Raw genomic sequence first — 9,090 nt, forward strand, 5'->3', positions numbered from 1 at the left:
GAATGAAATGCACAGAATAGTACAAGTAGTACAGTAGTTTGCCATTCTAAACATAACCAGAGTTATCATTATTACTTTCCATATTTTAATCTTTTATTTTTTTTAACTGATTTCTACTCCCAAATAAAATCAGCACCTGCTGTAGCATTGCCCCATTGTTGCCCTGTTCTATGTGTTGTGAATGAATAAACAATATAGTTAACAATAATAGAGAATAGAATAAAGGACTTTGTTTTTATGGTTCTACATTCCTACCAAACATTCAGGAAAATCCAGAGCAGTATAGTTAGTCACAGGCCCTTTATGTCATACTCCTCTTTGGAGTGTCAGAGTGTCTATAGCAACACTTCCATAAAACAAATACATTACAACATGACTGGAGCCCTAGTTGAAAAATGATCCAAACATCCAGTATTCACACCTCTATAGCGCAAATGAGAATAAATCCTAACTGACAGAATACTTTTAAATGTGTAATTGTGCAAAACTGTCACCCAAACAACTGTTTTAAATTGTATAATTTAATACTACATGTTCGTGGGTTTATCAGTTGAGAACTCCTACTGTTCTCTGCCATGTCAGAATGTTGGCTTTTATTTGGGTCTGTAGTCAAGGCCATAGCGCAGGGGGTGAAAACAGGATGAGGTAATGGTCAAACATGTGGTAGGGAGCAGGAGAGTCTGTCCAAAAAAACAATAACAACAAAAAAGTGCAATCTGGAGACTTGTCCAACAACATGATCTTTCTTGAGTTACGCTCTGTCCTCTAAATTATTTACCAGCAGCTATAGTATGATAATATCATTGGCAGTTACGCTTGTGATTTCCTTGCCTAGAATGGGGCTATTGTCTTGATTGTGAAAATAGAACAGGCAAGATAGATCCTGTTCCCTGTCCAGCTGTAGAACACCTTTCAGAATCTCCTTCCTCTCCTGCTTTTAAAGCTCAATTAGGAGCATGTTCTGCTCCTCAATCCATTTAATTCCAACTGCTAAAAACCTTGCTGCCTGTTCTGCTTCTAAAATCATTTAAATTGTTTTAGCATTATTAACCATTTGTATGATGTTTATAAGTCTTTAAAAATCTTTAAAATATTTTTTTTTTCTTTCTCAAAGGCAAATTATTGATCTTGACTCTTTGTTTTTCTTTGGCACTGTCCTTTCTGGAACTCAGGTGGCCCATTTTGCAATACCAAGTATGCCCAGTGTAACCATGGCATCAGGACACTACAACATAGTAACATTGACTGGTGGGGAGAGGCATGCAGTAGAACTTGCGTCAGTGACGCATTAGCATTACTGACAACCTTTTGGCTGGATCCTAAGGCATCCTGCATGCTATTGTTTCAATTGATATAACAACTAGAGCTCAGTTTTCAAAATCCACCTGCAATTGACTGATGTGGTCAGATCATTGTCAGAAGTACAGGTTTATAGACTGTGCTGATCATTATAGTCAAACAAAGGCCTTATTATGACTTTATGGCATTATGCATTAATATTTGCATTAACAAATACTGCATATGAATAAGATAGTGAGGTTACTGGTTTCATGTAGGCTTTAAATGTATCATGGAGTTTTTTAGTTTTTGTAAAAACACAATTCCCTCACTTTTTTCTTTTCTTTTTAAAGCTGAAGTGTGAAATTTCTACCCACCAAACGGAATTGCACAAATAAAAATTTCACTGCCTTCCAAATACACAGATACGACGGTCGAGTCAATATTGTTGTGTTGGGCTGACCGGGTCACTCAGAACAAACAGAGGAATTTCATAGCACCACAGAGACACAGTGTCTACATACTTATAGTTGTCTCTGCATATTAAGCAGAGATAGGAGAAAGTATTTTAAAACCGAAGAAGTTACACAATTTATCTTCAAAGTTTACATTTTGTTTATCGTAAAGTTTAAAAAAAAAATCTCATCATAAAAGAATATCTCAGATCAACAATATTTTTTTGATTATTTGTTTTTCAAGTTTTTTGTGAATTATGATTTCTGTTGCAATTTGTGGGATGCCCTGTTGCCTGGAGAGTGCATTCAGTCTTAGAATAAAAAGAAAAGAATAGATCAATTATTCAGAAAAACAAATAATCCCATTGGTTGTTATCCATCTCTAATGCCTTTTTAAACCATGATATACACTCATGTAGCACTTTATAAGGAACACCTGTACACCTACTTATTTATGTGATTATCTAATCAGCCAATCATGTGGCAGCAGTGCAGTGCATAAAATCATGCATATATGAGTCAGGAGATTTAGTTAGTGTTCACATCAACCATCAGAATGGGGAAACAAATGTGATCTCAGTGATTTAGACCGTGGCATGATTGTTGGTGCCAGATGGGCTGGTTTGAGTATTTCTGTAACTGCTGATCTCCTGGGATTTTCATGCGCAACAGTCTCTAGAGTTTACTCAGAATGGTGCCAAAAACAAAAAACATCCAGTGAGTGGAAGTTCTGCAGACAGATACGCCTTGTTGATGAGAGAGGTTAATGGTCAATGAATGGCCAGATTAGTTCGAGCTGACAGAAATGCTACGGTAACTCAGATACCCACTCTATACAATTGTAGTGAGCAGAATAACATATCAGAATCAGCACCATAGTGTTCCTAATAAAGTGCTCAGTGAGTGTATAAGTTAAGATCTAAACCAAAACAGTATGTCTGCCGTATACTGTTGCACACCTTTCATGGCCCCAGGATGTTTACTCTGAACATCTTTACCTTTAAGTAGTCCATAAGAGCAAATAAATCATAAAAAATAATTCACCTTCTCTACATGCAGCTGAGGTAGGCAGAAAAAGTGGTTAAACAATCATGTGTGTCCTAGTCTGTTCATTATGTCTCAATGTCTGTTTCATTTATTTCCATTCATGACCTCATCATCTATATTTCTCAACAAGAAAAAAGGAAAGAAAATAAGCAATGCTAGCAGCAGCAATGGTCTCTATGACAACAGTTAAAACAAAGGATGAAATATGAAGTGATTGTTTGAAACCATTTGCTTGACCCTCAAGCGGCTCCCCCATCTCTCTAATTCTCCCCCTGCCTGGCTCATTAAATCAAAGCATTGTTGTGGACACCAGTAGTCATTGTTGGACAACTTTAGACACAATACTTTATTTTCCAATGGTCAGAAGTCTGCACACTCACACATACAGTAGACACATGTACACATACATGAAGGCTTTGAAAACACATTACACACTTAATATTCTGTGACATGCAAAAGAGAGCGCCCTTAATGACTTGTGCACCAGTGGTTGGTGGAATAAGAGTGGATTCTTTCCATCATTCATCAAACACACAAAGACACATGCAGAAACACACACCCTTTACACAGCTCTAAACCTTTTGTTCTTAGGTGCACATCTGTTTCCTGTTGGCTATGGGCTTTTCTCTCCTTTCTTACAGCTCTAAGTGAGCTGAAAATGAGGAGCCATTAATTTACTTTGAAAAACAGGGAGGTAAATGAAGCAAATGGGATGAAAAAAAAAAGGGAGAAGGAGGAGTAGGTTATATGATATTTTGGGTTGGAGCAGCCCAATAATCCTCCGTCTTCTGACCACTTCCTCACACGGACATTGAAGTGATGAAAGAATAATGATGAAATATTGAAAATAAGTTGATGGCAAACCTCATTGCAACCACCCTTGATTCAGAAATCCTCCTAGAAGTTAAAAAAAAAAAGCAACAGAATAACAACTTACATAATTTTTTACAGTGATAAAGAGGTGCTGAGAATGAGAGGGTAAAGTTGACTGTGTGGTACATGCATTTAATGTCTCAACTGATGCACTGAAATGCTGTTTTACAAGTGTTTGGTCTCTGTTTGACATGTTGTACTTTGTAAATGGCAGATTATGGCAGATACTACACTGTTCACTTCCTGCATGTCAGTTTGCAGTGTGAAGTTTGATATAACAACATAGGGTTTCCATGACAACACATACACCTACTAAATGTGTCAATCATCTAAAGGTCAGACAGATTTACAGTGTGTGTCTTAGGTGCATGCTTTGTGCACCATCTGAAGCTGAATGTGTAACAGACATCACTCAGCATTTTATTGAAACTTGAAAAGTTTGGTTAATGGGGCTATGAGTGTGTGCAGTGTATCACACATTGTTAGGTTCAAGTTATTGTTTTTACAGAAATAAAAAAATCTAATCCAGTATCTTTGCATATTAAATGATGTCTAACAGAGCATGCATCTAAGAATTGCTATTATTATTCTTTTTTTTCATAATTCAGTATCCTTACAAAAAATATAAACTAGATGCAAATTTGCCACTTGTTATTTTCACATGCAAATTAGCTTTTGTTTGCACAAATGTTTGCCAGAAGTTTGCAGCTCTTCGCCGGTTGTGGTGAACCTCCGGCAAACATTTGGCAACAATGGACAATTTGCCGCAAGTTTGCCGCAAAGCTCATTTGCATGTGAAAATTATCAGTGGCAAATTTGCCATGAACTCTCGATTTTCGTAAGGGAGGAATTTTCAAAGTTAAAGCGTAGGATGGATGAGTATTTATTGGCCAAGCACTGCAAGCTCAAGTTGTGGACAAACTCTTGCTTCCAAACAGAGAGAAGGAAGTGACGGGCCTCCATATTTATATGTCCATATGCCTAGAGCTAATCCACTGAGTACATAGCCATGAGTGTGTGTATGTGCTGAGAGTGAGCCTTAACGACAAACATGAAGTTTGCTGTTCGTAGCATCTTAATGGAATATTCTGGGTTCAATACAAGTTAAGCTTAATCGACAGCATTTGTGGAATAATGTTAATGTTAAATGTTAAAAAACAGAAATCAATGTTACAGTGAGGCAAATTTTTGGAGGGTTTAAAGGCAGAAATGTGAAGCTTTTAATTTTATAAAAGCACTTGCATTAATTCTTCTGTTAAAACTCATGTATTATTTGAGCTGCAAAGTTGTTTAAATCATAATTTTTACAGTTGTTTTAGGGTCTGTTGATCCCATCGTCACAGTAATGAAGTTGTAAAATTGGCTATAACTTTATTCAGAAAAGGTTAGTAAGCGATTTTATCACACTGAAATCATGTTAACACACATATTGTTTATGTCTTGTGTCTATACTTTTGAAACAGTGAGTATTTTAATGTTTACTGATTGGCCCCCATTCACTTCCATTGTAAGTGCCTCACTGGAACCCAGATTTTATTTTTTTAAAGAAATTAAAAATAAATTTTTGTGGTAATCAATATTATGCCCCAAATATTGTCGATTAATTGTACTGAACCTGGAATATTCCTTTAACATAGGTGTGGCTTAGCATAGTGACTGAAGAGGGCTGGCAATCATGCCTAATATGAAGCGAGCCATGAGCCACCACCAATGTATGCTTGAGCAAGACACTGAAAGAAAAAAATAAAAATTCTATTGTGATTTAATCACCCTCATGTTGTTCCAGTCACAATGGTCTTCCATGAAACACGAAAGGAGATGTCAGTCAGAATGATAGCCTCAGTCACTATTCACTTTCATTGTAAAGAAAAAAAGATGCAATGTAATTTAATCGTGACTGAGAAAGTCAGTCCCTAAAATTCTGCCTAATATCACCTTATGTGTTTCAAGGAAGTCATGGGTTTGGAACAACATGAGGGTGAGTAAATAATTAATTATTTTTAATTTTTGGGTTGAACTACACTTTAACCCCGGATTGCTTATTTGAACTGCCCCTGTAATATTATTGTTGCTTTGGATAAAATCGACAATCTAATCTATGCTTCAGTATTCTAACACAGAGAAAAGATATTGAGTTTCTAATAGCTTCCATACCAGTAATATGAATAGAAAGTCTTGCTCTCTTTCTCTTAAATAAATAAACACTACACACCCAATGCATTGCTACAGTATGTGGCATCATAGCATGCCTCTGTGTGTTTCTGGTATAGATGAAGCTGTAATATTATCTAATCAAATGAGTGATGAAAGATTGTTTCATTAAATCACTAATTAAAATAAACAAATCTGCTTGAGATAGCTAATCTATATAGGGTGGCATCCCAAAAGCACTCCAAATACTTACATAGTCATGTACACAAACACAACTTAATTGTAGTGTTTGGGAAACCACGCCACCTAACTGGACAAATGAGAAGAGGTTGAATGTGATGGTGTTGAGCTGTGGAGGAAAACCATCTAGCTTCATCATTCTAGCTTTAGATCATCTCATTTTCCTGACACTTTCTCTCTAGTTACATCAATTTCACAATGTCATCAAAAGCAAACAGGGTAATCTCACAAAAACTGGCAAGAAAATGCCCTGGTCATAATTTACCTTAAAATCAATGAAACAAAAATAAATAATATTGTTTACATATAGAAAATGAAGTCTATTTTTAGGGCCATTGGGCTTTTTTATATTGTGACATTTTCATGACAGTTATGCACATTTTACCCCCCAATACTCATTACCGCAAAGTGAAAAAACTATAATGTTTCAGTTGTAAAATATTATACACTGACGGCCAAAAGTTTGGAATAATGTACAGATTTTGCTCTTATGGGAAAAAATTGGTACTTTTATTCACCAAAGTGACATTCAGCTGATCACAATATATAGTCAGGACATTAATAACGTGAAAAATTACTATTACAATTTGAAAAAAAAATTCAGAACTACTTAAACTACTTCAAAGAGTTCTCATCAAAAAATCCTCCACATGTATCAATGACAGCTTTGTAGATCCTTGGCATTCTAGCTGTCAGTTTGTCCAGATACTCAGGTGACATTTCACCCCACACTTCCTGTAGCACTTGCCATAGATGTGGCTGTCATGTTGGGCACTTCTCACGCACCTTACAGTCTAGCTGATCCCACAAAAGCTCAATGGGGTTCAGATCCATAACACTCTTTTCCAATTATCTGTTGACCAATGTCTGTGTTTCTTTGCCCACTCTAACCTTTTCTTTTTGTTTTTCTGTTTCAAAAGTGGCTTTTTCTTTGCTATTCTTCCCATAAGGCCTTCACCCCTGAGTCTTCTCTTTACTGTTGTACATGAAACTGGTGTTGAGCGAGTAGAATTCAATGAAGCTGTCAATTGAGGACATGTGAGGCATCTATTTCTCAAACTAGAGACTCTGATGTACTTATCCTCTTGTTTAGTTGTACATCTGGCCTTCCACATCTCTTTCTGTCCTTGTTAGAGTTAGTTGTCCTTTGTCTTTGAAGACTGTAGTGTACACCTTTTTATGAAATCTTCAGTTTTTTGGCAATTTCAAGCATTGTATACCCTTCATTCCTCAAAACAATGATTGACTGATGAGTTTCTAGAGAAAGCTGTTTCTTTTTTGCCATTTTTGACCTAATATTGACCTTAAGATATGCAGTTCTATTGCATACTGTGGCAACTCAAAAACAAACACAAAGACTTCATTTAAAGCTTCATTTAACAAACCAAATAGCTTTCAACTGTGCTTGATATAATGGCAGGTGATTTTCTAGTACCAAATTAGCAATTTAGCATGATTACTCAAGGATAAGGTGTTGGAGTGATGGCTGCTGGAAATGGGGCCTGTCTAGATTTGATCAAAAATGACTTTTTTCAAATAGTGATGGTGCTGTTTTTTACATCAGTAATGTTCTGACTATACTTTGTGATCAATTGAATGCCACTTTGGTGAATTAAAGAACCAGTTTCCTTCCAAAACTTTTGGCTACCAGTGTACATCATACTAGTACTCCCTTGGTACTGGCATAAATATTCGCTGATTTTAAATACAAATAATAATAATAATTTTACACCAGCATTTTTTTTTTTCCATTAATATAAGAAAAATATGTCTGTTCAGATAATGAGAATCACCACTGAAAACAATGTGAATAGTGAGTCCTACTAGATACAGGCGTTATTTTAGATGGAATATTTGGAGTTAAATATAAACAGGACCAGGTTTTGTGAGAATCACCCAATCACACTCATAAATCCTGCATTTAGCATATCCATTGAGACATCTGAGTAATAGAATTAAGACAGTTGCAATTCTTAGAAAACTATTACAAGTGTAAACATGATTCTAAACAACTTTTGGTAATAAAAAAATGGCTGCAGCACTATTCCACAGTTTCAAAAACTGCTGAACCTTAAAAAAAACCTCTGTGTATGAATCCAAATGTAAAGCTAATCATAGAATGAAACAGTAAATCTTTAAGAAATATGATTCAACATATGAACAAAAGTGCTCTTTGTGTGAGCAGCTAAAGTGAGCTTTTGGCAAACTGTTTGTATGAAATGCAATTTGAACACTCAACTGTACAGTCTTAGAATTGGCAATGCAAAGCTATATCACACTTATATGTATGAATTATTGACATCATTATTGTGTTATTGGTTGTGAAATTTAATACGTTCCACTCATTTGTCATGCATTTGCAGTAAACTGATGCAACAAACAAGTACAAACTGGTTTAAAGGTGTGAATACATTATAGCCCTGCATTTGTGATAAAGTTGTAAAAGATGATGTGACAGAAAGATGATAGAACACAGGAGATTAATTAGAAATGTAGAAATAAGAGTGATATCCTTTTAACTGATGTATTTCTGTTTATGTGTTACTTATGGCAAAGATCGTTGAAAACAAAAGTAAAAAAAAAAAAAAAAAAACTCCAGCCCCCTCAACAGACATAAATAAAAAATAATTACTCTGTGATATCAAGTTCCACACAGACACTGTTGCTGACTCGTGGTTCTGGTCTTTATATGTCCTGTTCTATGGACCAAAAGAGGAAAGACACAGATGACAAGCTGGAAAATAGTCATTCAGTGGCTGAAGGAGGGGTGCCGGGACAGAAAGAAAGAGAAAAAGATGGGAAGAGAGCATTAGCAAGCAAGAGGCCATCCTCACCAAGCTCCAGACTTTTCTTTTAGTCTGACAGAAAGTGTACATGCTAGGACAACAGCACTGTAAAACACTCCAGATGCTCAGTCAAAACCCATCAAGAGTGAAGAGTTACAAATGAGCAAAAATTATTAATGTGAAAATATGCCAGATGCATTTGTCTCTGTACTATATTGAAGTGTTCTAGAACAGCAAATTCATTGAAAAAAACTTCTACA

Source organism: Myxocyprinus asiaticus, chromosome 2 (assembly GCF_019703515.2).
Source record: "Myxocyprinus asiaticus isolate MX2 ecotype Aquarium Trade chromosome 2, UBuf_Myxa_2, whole genome shotgun sequence".
NCBI lineage: Eukaryota > Metazoa > Chordata > Actinopteri > Cypriniformes > Catostomidae > Myxocyprinus > Myxocyprinus asiaticus.